This window comes from Panthera leo, chromosome C2 (genome assembly GCF_018350215.1).
Source record: "Panthera leo isolate Ple1 chromosome C2, P.leo_Ple1_pat1.1, whole genome shotgun sequence".
Taxonomy (NCBI): Eukaryota; Metazoa; Chordata; class Mammalia; order Carnivora; family Felidae; genus Panthera; species Panthera leo.
In genome coordinates this window covers 39596326-39603749 of record NC_056687.1, presented here as the reverse complement: position 1 = coordinate 39603749, position 7424 = coordinate 39596326, and positions in this window count along the sequence as shown.

Here is a 7424-nt window from a genome sequence, read left to right as displayed (position 1 = left end):
TGACAACAAAGAATTGAATCCCTTGGAGAGTTGAGAGGAACATGCAGTAGGGCTGGTGAAGGTCACGGGGCTTCCTGCACTCAGTCCTGAGGCCCTTGAAGGAAAATGTCTGGCTGTCATCTCTGTCACTCCCTGTCCTGGGACAGATTGAGTGCGAAGCCCAGGTCCAAATCCCACTTTTGACCCTGAGGATGTTCTGCACAGGCCTGGTGGAGCTCAGGAGTGGCTGGGTGAGGATCAGAGCCAGGAAGGAGCCTGCTACAGGCCCCTGGCTCACCCATGCTCCTCGGTTGCAGATAGAGAAGATTGATGGCTCATGCAGACTCTGTTGGATAAGTGAAAAGGACATAAACCTCTCTGGCTAATAATTTGTGAAAATATGTAAAGAACTTTAAAAATACTTTTGCACTTGATCCATTCTTTTCAAGGATCTTTCAAAAAAAGTTATATGAAATTCTGATAATACACAAAACTCATCACAGTACTATTTAAAGAAGAAAAAGATGAAAACAATTTAAATCACCTACAACAAAGGACCAGTTAAATCAATTATAGTATGTTCATTTTATGGGACATAGGTTGTCCATAGAAAGGGTGATTAATCTTCCCATAAAAGAAAAGGGAAGAGATAAAACTATGTAAAACAAAACAAAACCAAAAATTCCATGTATAGTAATCACTGAAAAATTTGAAAAACAAGCTTGTAATAGGTTAATTTATATGTGACAAGAGAATCACAGATTTTTTTAAAGTGAAACTTAATGGGAAAATTGTTGAAAAACATGAATAGAGAATTCTCAGAAAAAAAAATCCAATATATGTAAGAAAAAAGCACCCTCTTTGAAAATGTTAAATTAGGTACTTGTTGATGCTGATCAGATTAATATTAAAAAGTCCTTATATCAATGCTAATAGCACTAATAGCACTCACAAACACTGTGTACATCGTTAAAACCATTCTGGAGGACAATTTGTTAAATTTATTCACGAAACATTTAGTCTTTATTATCCGTCAGGCACTGAGGAGTGCTGTGTATAGGGGTTGGGGGAAGGTCAGAAGGGTTTTGCCATTAACCGCCTAAGAAGATGGCATCTACATTTAGGGTTTTTACAAGTGGGGAGAATTGACATTCCTGCTCCATTGCCTTGGGCCACACGACTTGCTTTGACTAGTGGAGTATGGGGAAGACTAGGATATGCCAGTTCACCTGGAGTAAAGCTTTACAAGTCCTGTTGTGTTTGGGACATCCCCCATGAGGAGAAGGTGTCCATGTAGCTCCTTTATCCTGGGCCTTTGAATTTTTTTTTTTTTTTAACATTTATTTATTTTTTTTGAGACAGAGAGAGACAGAGCATGAACGGGGGAGGGGCAGAGAGAGAAGGAGACACAGAATCGGAAGCAGGCTCCAGGCTCTGAGCCATCAGCCCAGAGCCTGACGCGGGGCTCGAACTCACGGACTGCGAGATCGTGACCTGAGCCGAAGTCAGACACCTAACCGACTGAGCCACCCAGGCGCCCCTATCCTGGGCCTTTGAATAAGAAACTGATCTGACTGAAAGGAGCAGACTTAGACTTCGGACTATAACCTAAAGTTATAAATCATTATTTTAACACTTATAATTCTATAAAACTTTCATTTACATCAATGTATAATCACTGAACTAATAACAAAACTAAGAGAAAAAATCAAAATAATTTTAGTAGAAAAGAAAGTGTCTTACTATGGTTCTGGATCTCTTAAGTAAGCATACTGGAAGGTAGAATCAACCCAAAAGCTGAAAAATTGGTTTTTAGGTTGAATGGAGAGAAAACTGAATTCAGCGCTACGTGTAGAAACATTTGTTGCCAGTGAAGAATGCTCTGGGAAGTGGGAGTCCCTTGAAGGAGGAGATTTCTTGGGAGGTTTGTTCTTGCTTTCTAGAAGAGGAGGCAGGCCAGCAATTCTCTTCTTAGGAGTTTCCCCTTGGGTTCCCTCTGCAGCAAATGGCTTCTCCTGGTCGGATGAGGTGGGGGATCAGACTGTCCCTTCAGATGAGAGGTTTACGTCAAAGTGAGATCCTTCGTATCTTCCATGCAAGAGCTGCAAGACAATTTCTGTCTTTGTCTTGTGGAGGAGCTGCTGTATCTCTTTCGCTTGGGGTCCTGACCTCCTGTTGGTGGCATCTGGTTCCTACCAGCTACGAGACCCTGGATCACTGCCCCGTACAGCATCATGTACCTCCTTCCTCAGGAGGGACCTGTTCATACAGAGGATTCCCCGGTGGTCTTCTAGGAACTCTGCCAAATGTCTCAATTAGAACATAAGAGACATAAAGATACTTTTAAAACATTCACATTGAATGCTAACCCAACAAAGTTTTGTCTGAAGTCCCCCCCACCCCCCGTTGTTTTTTTCTTCAAGTCATCAAAGTCCAACATCAGCATTCCCCACCTGTTATCATGGACTTTTCTCTCATGGGAAATTCCCTGACATTGATAATTGCCAATGACTATTTCCAATTCTTCTGAAAGATTTTGGCTTCTTTTTTATATGTGTCCAACTCTTCACATGCATGGCTGATCTTTTCAATTGCTTTGGAAAGATTCTCCCCTTTTTTTGTGTGTTAAATTTACTCTAAATTGGATATTTCATGAAAATGTGTTTCTTGATGCAGTTCAGGGAGGACATAAGGTTTCTGCTGGAACTTTTGCTGTTTTACTTTCTCAGTTTGGAGATCTTTAATATGATCTTTAAGTGGGTTGATTATTTTGCCTTCTTTAGCTAATTTAGTGTACAGTTGGTTTCTTTTTCTTCAACACTTTTTAAGAAAGTGATTAGTTTCCTATGGCTGCTATCACAGATTACCACAAACTTAGTGGCTTTAAACAACACAAATTTATTATCTTACAGTATGGACGTCAGAAGTCCAAAATCAGTTTCATCGAGCTAAGATTAGATGTCAGCAAGGCTACGTTTCCTCTAGAGGCCCTAAGGAAGAGTCCTTTATCTGTCAGCTTCTGGAGGCTCCATATGTTCCTTGGTTTATGGCCACATCACTTTGACCTCTGCTTCCATCATATCATTTTCTTTTCTGACTCTGACCCTCCTGCCTCTTTCTTAAAAGGATCTTTGTGATTGCATTGGGCCCACCCAGAAAATCCAGGACACTCTTTTCATTTTAAAATCCTTCACTTAGTCAAATCTATCAAGTCCCTTTTGCCATGTAAGTCTCTGGGGATTAAAATGTAGATACCTTTGGGGTGCCGTTATTCAACCTACCACATCAGTCCATTTCTTCTAAACTTCTACTAAGATGTCTCCAGTTTCTGATACATTTGTTTTATGGAATTACGAGTTCCTGCAATCCATGTTGTCTTCTTTAAGACCAGGATCGCTCAGCTTTAGCAAACCGTCCCCTAGTAATTTGATATATTTTTTACTTTACAAACTTATCCCATACCACTTTAGAGTTTTATATTATTGCATTTCATTTAATGTTCACCCACTCTTCTTTTCCATCCTTCTACCTGTGAAAGCAGCTTTATGCTTCTAGATTGGAGTTTTCATTCAGAGCATTTTTAATGTTGTCTGAACTTACACTTCATTTTTCTGGTGTAAATTGAAGGCCATTTTAGTTGCAGGTACTTGAAATTCTAAGTGTCTTGCACCATTTACCATTTAAAGACTGAATTTTTCTTGTTAAGTTTGTCATCAGCCCAATTTTTTCTAAATATTTTGATAACTCTTCTTTAGTTTTTTTTCCAAGTCTCTTAAGCACAAGTAAAGAGTTGGAGATTCTAGGTCCTTATTTATGGCCTCCAGCTTTTGTATTTCTGTTAAATTGTTCTCAAGTCTGGCTTCCATTAAACTTAATTTGATGCCTGGGAATTATTCTTTATGATGCTAAGCATCTAAAAAATGTCCTCTCTTTTCATTGGAAGGGCAGAAACTCCGATGGCCAGGTCTTTGTCTCTAACTGTATAACAGGGTTCTCAAGATTAAAGAATTCTAATATAACTAAAACTTCTGCTCTCCCTACAACAAGCTGTAGAGATTTGGGTCTGGTCTGAGGTCCCTTGTCAGCAGTGCCTCTGCCTGCCTCGGTCTCTCAAGGATGAGAGTGATACAGAACTTCACAGCCATCAGCTGACCTATCTTGGCCCCAGAGGCCAAGCTAAGCGACATCATGTTTTCAAGCCAGAGAATTCTGTCAACATTCTTCCTGGAACCACACAAGTGCCTGATAACCAAGACCAGATTTAATGTGGTTGGGAAAGAAGGGGCAAGTACACTAGAAGACAATATCCCAACTTTCCTAATGTGTAACATGGTGACAGACATACGTAAGCATAGTATCGCATGATCCCAGAGGATATAAATTAGACCAGAAGGCCAGTGATAATGTTCAAGGGCTCTGGTCATTCCAGCCCTGTCTAGTTCCCAGAGTACCTTGGGAAATATGTGTCTTGTCTCACCTATAAACCATTCAAGAGCACTGATTGGGATGCTCCATTGGTTGTGAAGCATGGTTTGGGAAGATTTGCAAGTTGTCAGTTCTGACCAATATTTCATCTTCTCTTAAATGAACTTTTTATTCTGTGTCCTGTGGTTCATCTAAGATGGTCAGATTTAACCAGTAGAAATACAAAGTGTTCAGTTGAATTTGAATTTCATAAGCAATACATAATATTTTAGTATAAATATTTTCCATGCAATAGTTGTGACATACTAATGATAAAAAAGATATTTGTTGTTTATCTGTAATTCATGATTTAATAGGACATTCCTGTATTTATCTGGCAAACGTTTTTTCTTTGGAAGCATCATTTTGCCTACAGTGGTATCAGAAAACTCTGCTCTCGGTGCCTCTCCTTGTTTCATGCATGGCTAGCCTTAAATGTGTTTTGAGGGGAAGGTTATGAAGGGCTCAGCAAAGGATTTCAGCCAGCAGTGTGCAGAAGCAAGATCCTACTAGCTGGTTAAAGCTGATTGTAAGCATCTTTTGCCCACTCTTTGCTCAGCAATGTCTCATTCATAGCTTGGAACAAGTTGGTATTTACATGAAAGAAATAGAGAAACTCTAGGAATGAAAGTTGTCTTTAACCTCTGAATCCTCAGTCTCTAGGATGGTTGGTTGTTTTCACTTACACATGATTGATTATGATCGATCCTTTTTAACCATAAATTTTGTCATTCTTAGAATATGGAAGAATCCCTGAAGTCAGTTTTCTCCCCTTTAGAGTAAGGCGAACAAGAAATACCATTGCCACCAGAGGTCACTCTTAACCTCCTGAATCCAAAAGCACCCACGCTATAAAAGGAATCCCTTGGTGCACAGAATTAGGAAAGACATTTTCTGTACCATAAAATATATGACCTAAAAGTCACTCTACATTTTAACCTATCACTATAGAATTTCCTTGGTTAAAGTACCAGTATTATGGATATTATTATTTAGTATCACTTTCCCATTGGTTGTCAAACACAAAAATGTTTTATTCATTTGAGGCTCCTCCTTTCAGTGCTACCAAAAGAAATAAAGAATATTAAGAGAGGAAAGAAACTATCTTTAATTAAGGTTTAGTTTTACATAAACAATCTTGGACATACTGTGAGTTTGTAGTACTAAGGAGAAGGCTTCTGTAGAAGTAAAACACCCTGAAGGCCACTTGATCAGTGAGAGGTAATGATTCATATCATTTGACTTAAAACATAACACTACTTAAAACATAGCTCCATTCGGCATATATTTTCTTAAATATTATTTAATAAAACTAAAAGTTTTTACTGGGCGCTGTCTGTAAGTTGTGTGAAATGAATAAAATATTGCCATTTTCTGAGATGAGAATCTAGTGGAGGAATTATATATGTATATATTATTTCCAAATAGTAAACAGTTTAGTGGAGATTTCAACAACATGCTACAAGAATTCAGAAGCAGAGCAAGTCATTGTAACTTGTCTCTTTTCTTTTAAATTTGTTGGCTAATTTGTGGCTTAGATATCTTCTTGGTGTGAACAAGAGGCTCACATTCTATTGGGGGAAAGTATTAGAAAGTAAAGAAGTAAATAAACTATAAGATAACTCCAAATAGTTCCAAGCACTATGAAGAAACTAACCCAGGGTAATGAAATAGGGAGTGACTGGGGTACAATTGCTGCAGTCAGATACGGCTTCCCCTGGGAGGAAACCTTTGGGTCCTGAAAGAGGAGTTCTGTGCAGAGCTAAAGGAAGAACAGATCTAGGCAGAAGAGTGGGAATTTAAAAAGCCCTATGATGAGAACTCAGGAATTCTTACAGAGCTAAGAATTAATGGAGTTAATGAAGTGGTTAAACTATAAGATTTATTGATAGGCATATTTGAAGGAATGCCCTTGCATATGTAATGGATGGACCAATTTAATGAACCTCCCTGAAATCTGAACTGGCTAGGTTACTTTGTTACTAGGTGACGTCCATCCCCTGCAGGCTCTGGGAAGAGCATCCAGACCTGCCACAGAGAGAAAAGGTAAAAACAGCCCTGCAGAGCAGCATGTTCCAAAGCATGCTGACCATCAGGTCTCACCTGGGAAGACTAACTTGTCCTCACACAACATGGAGAGCTTCAAACTGTGACACTGTACCTAACAACTGGAGGAACGAGTCTAATGTTGTGCTGAAATTGAATGACACCAAGTTAGAAGTAGACTTTGTCCAATATTGAACACGATGAAAGATTTTTAAATTTTGAAATCATGGTGAGTGTGATTATATAAATCTGCAAAACTGATAAGGGGATTTTTTAATGTTTATTTTTGAGAGAGAGAGAGAGGGAGAAAAAACACGAGTGGGGGAGGGGCAGAGAGAGAGGGAGACAGAGGAAGCAAGCTCCGTGAGAACAGCAGAAAGGCCAATGTGGGGCTCAAACTCACAAGCCGTGAGATCATGATCTGAGCCAGAGTCCGACCGCTTAACTGACTGAGCCACCCAGGTGCCCCTGATAAGGGGATTTTTTAAGGCATTTAAAAAGATGAACTTAAACTTAGCAATCTTGTGAAAGTAGCTTTTAAAAGTTTTATTTAAGGATGCATATAAATGAATTGTTGACTAGATTCAAGAAGCTGAAGGGGATCTTTTTAAAAAGAGGATGCAGTAAAATTTGCTTTTTGTTTACATCAGATTTCATGAATACCACCTTCTGGGAAAAAAAACTTTGTCCTTGTAGTCCCTTCCATGCTGTGTGCATGGAAATGTCACTCATTTCTTCTCCCTAGGTCCTTGGCTGCTAGAATGTGGGCATGAGAGACATAGGCTGCACTGAGCATGTACACCTCAGAGGCAGAGATTAGGGACCATTGTAGGGTTTGAGAATTTCTCCTCTTGTGGATGTGTGGGAATAACTTGACTGAATAGCTCATCTGTTTCATTCATTCAGTCATTCATTTATTCAGTTTGGAGTCAGGT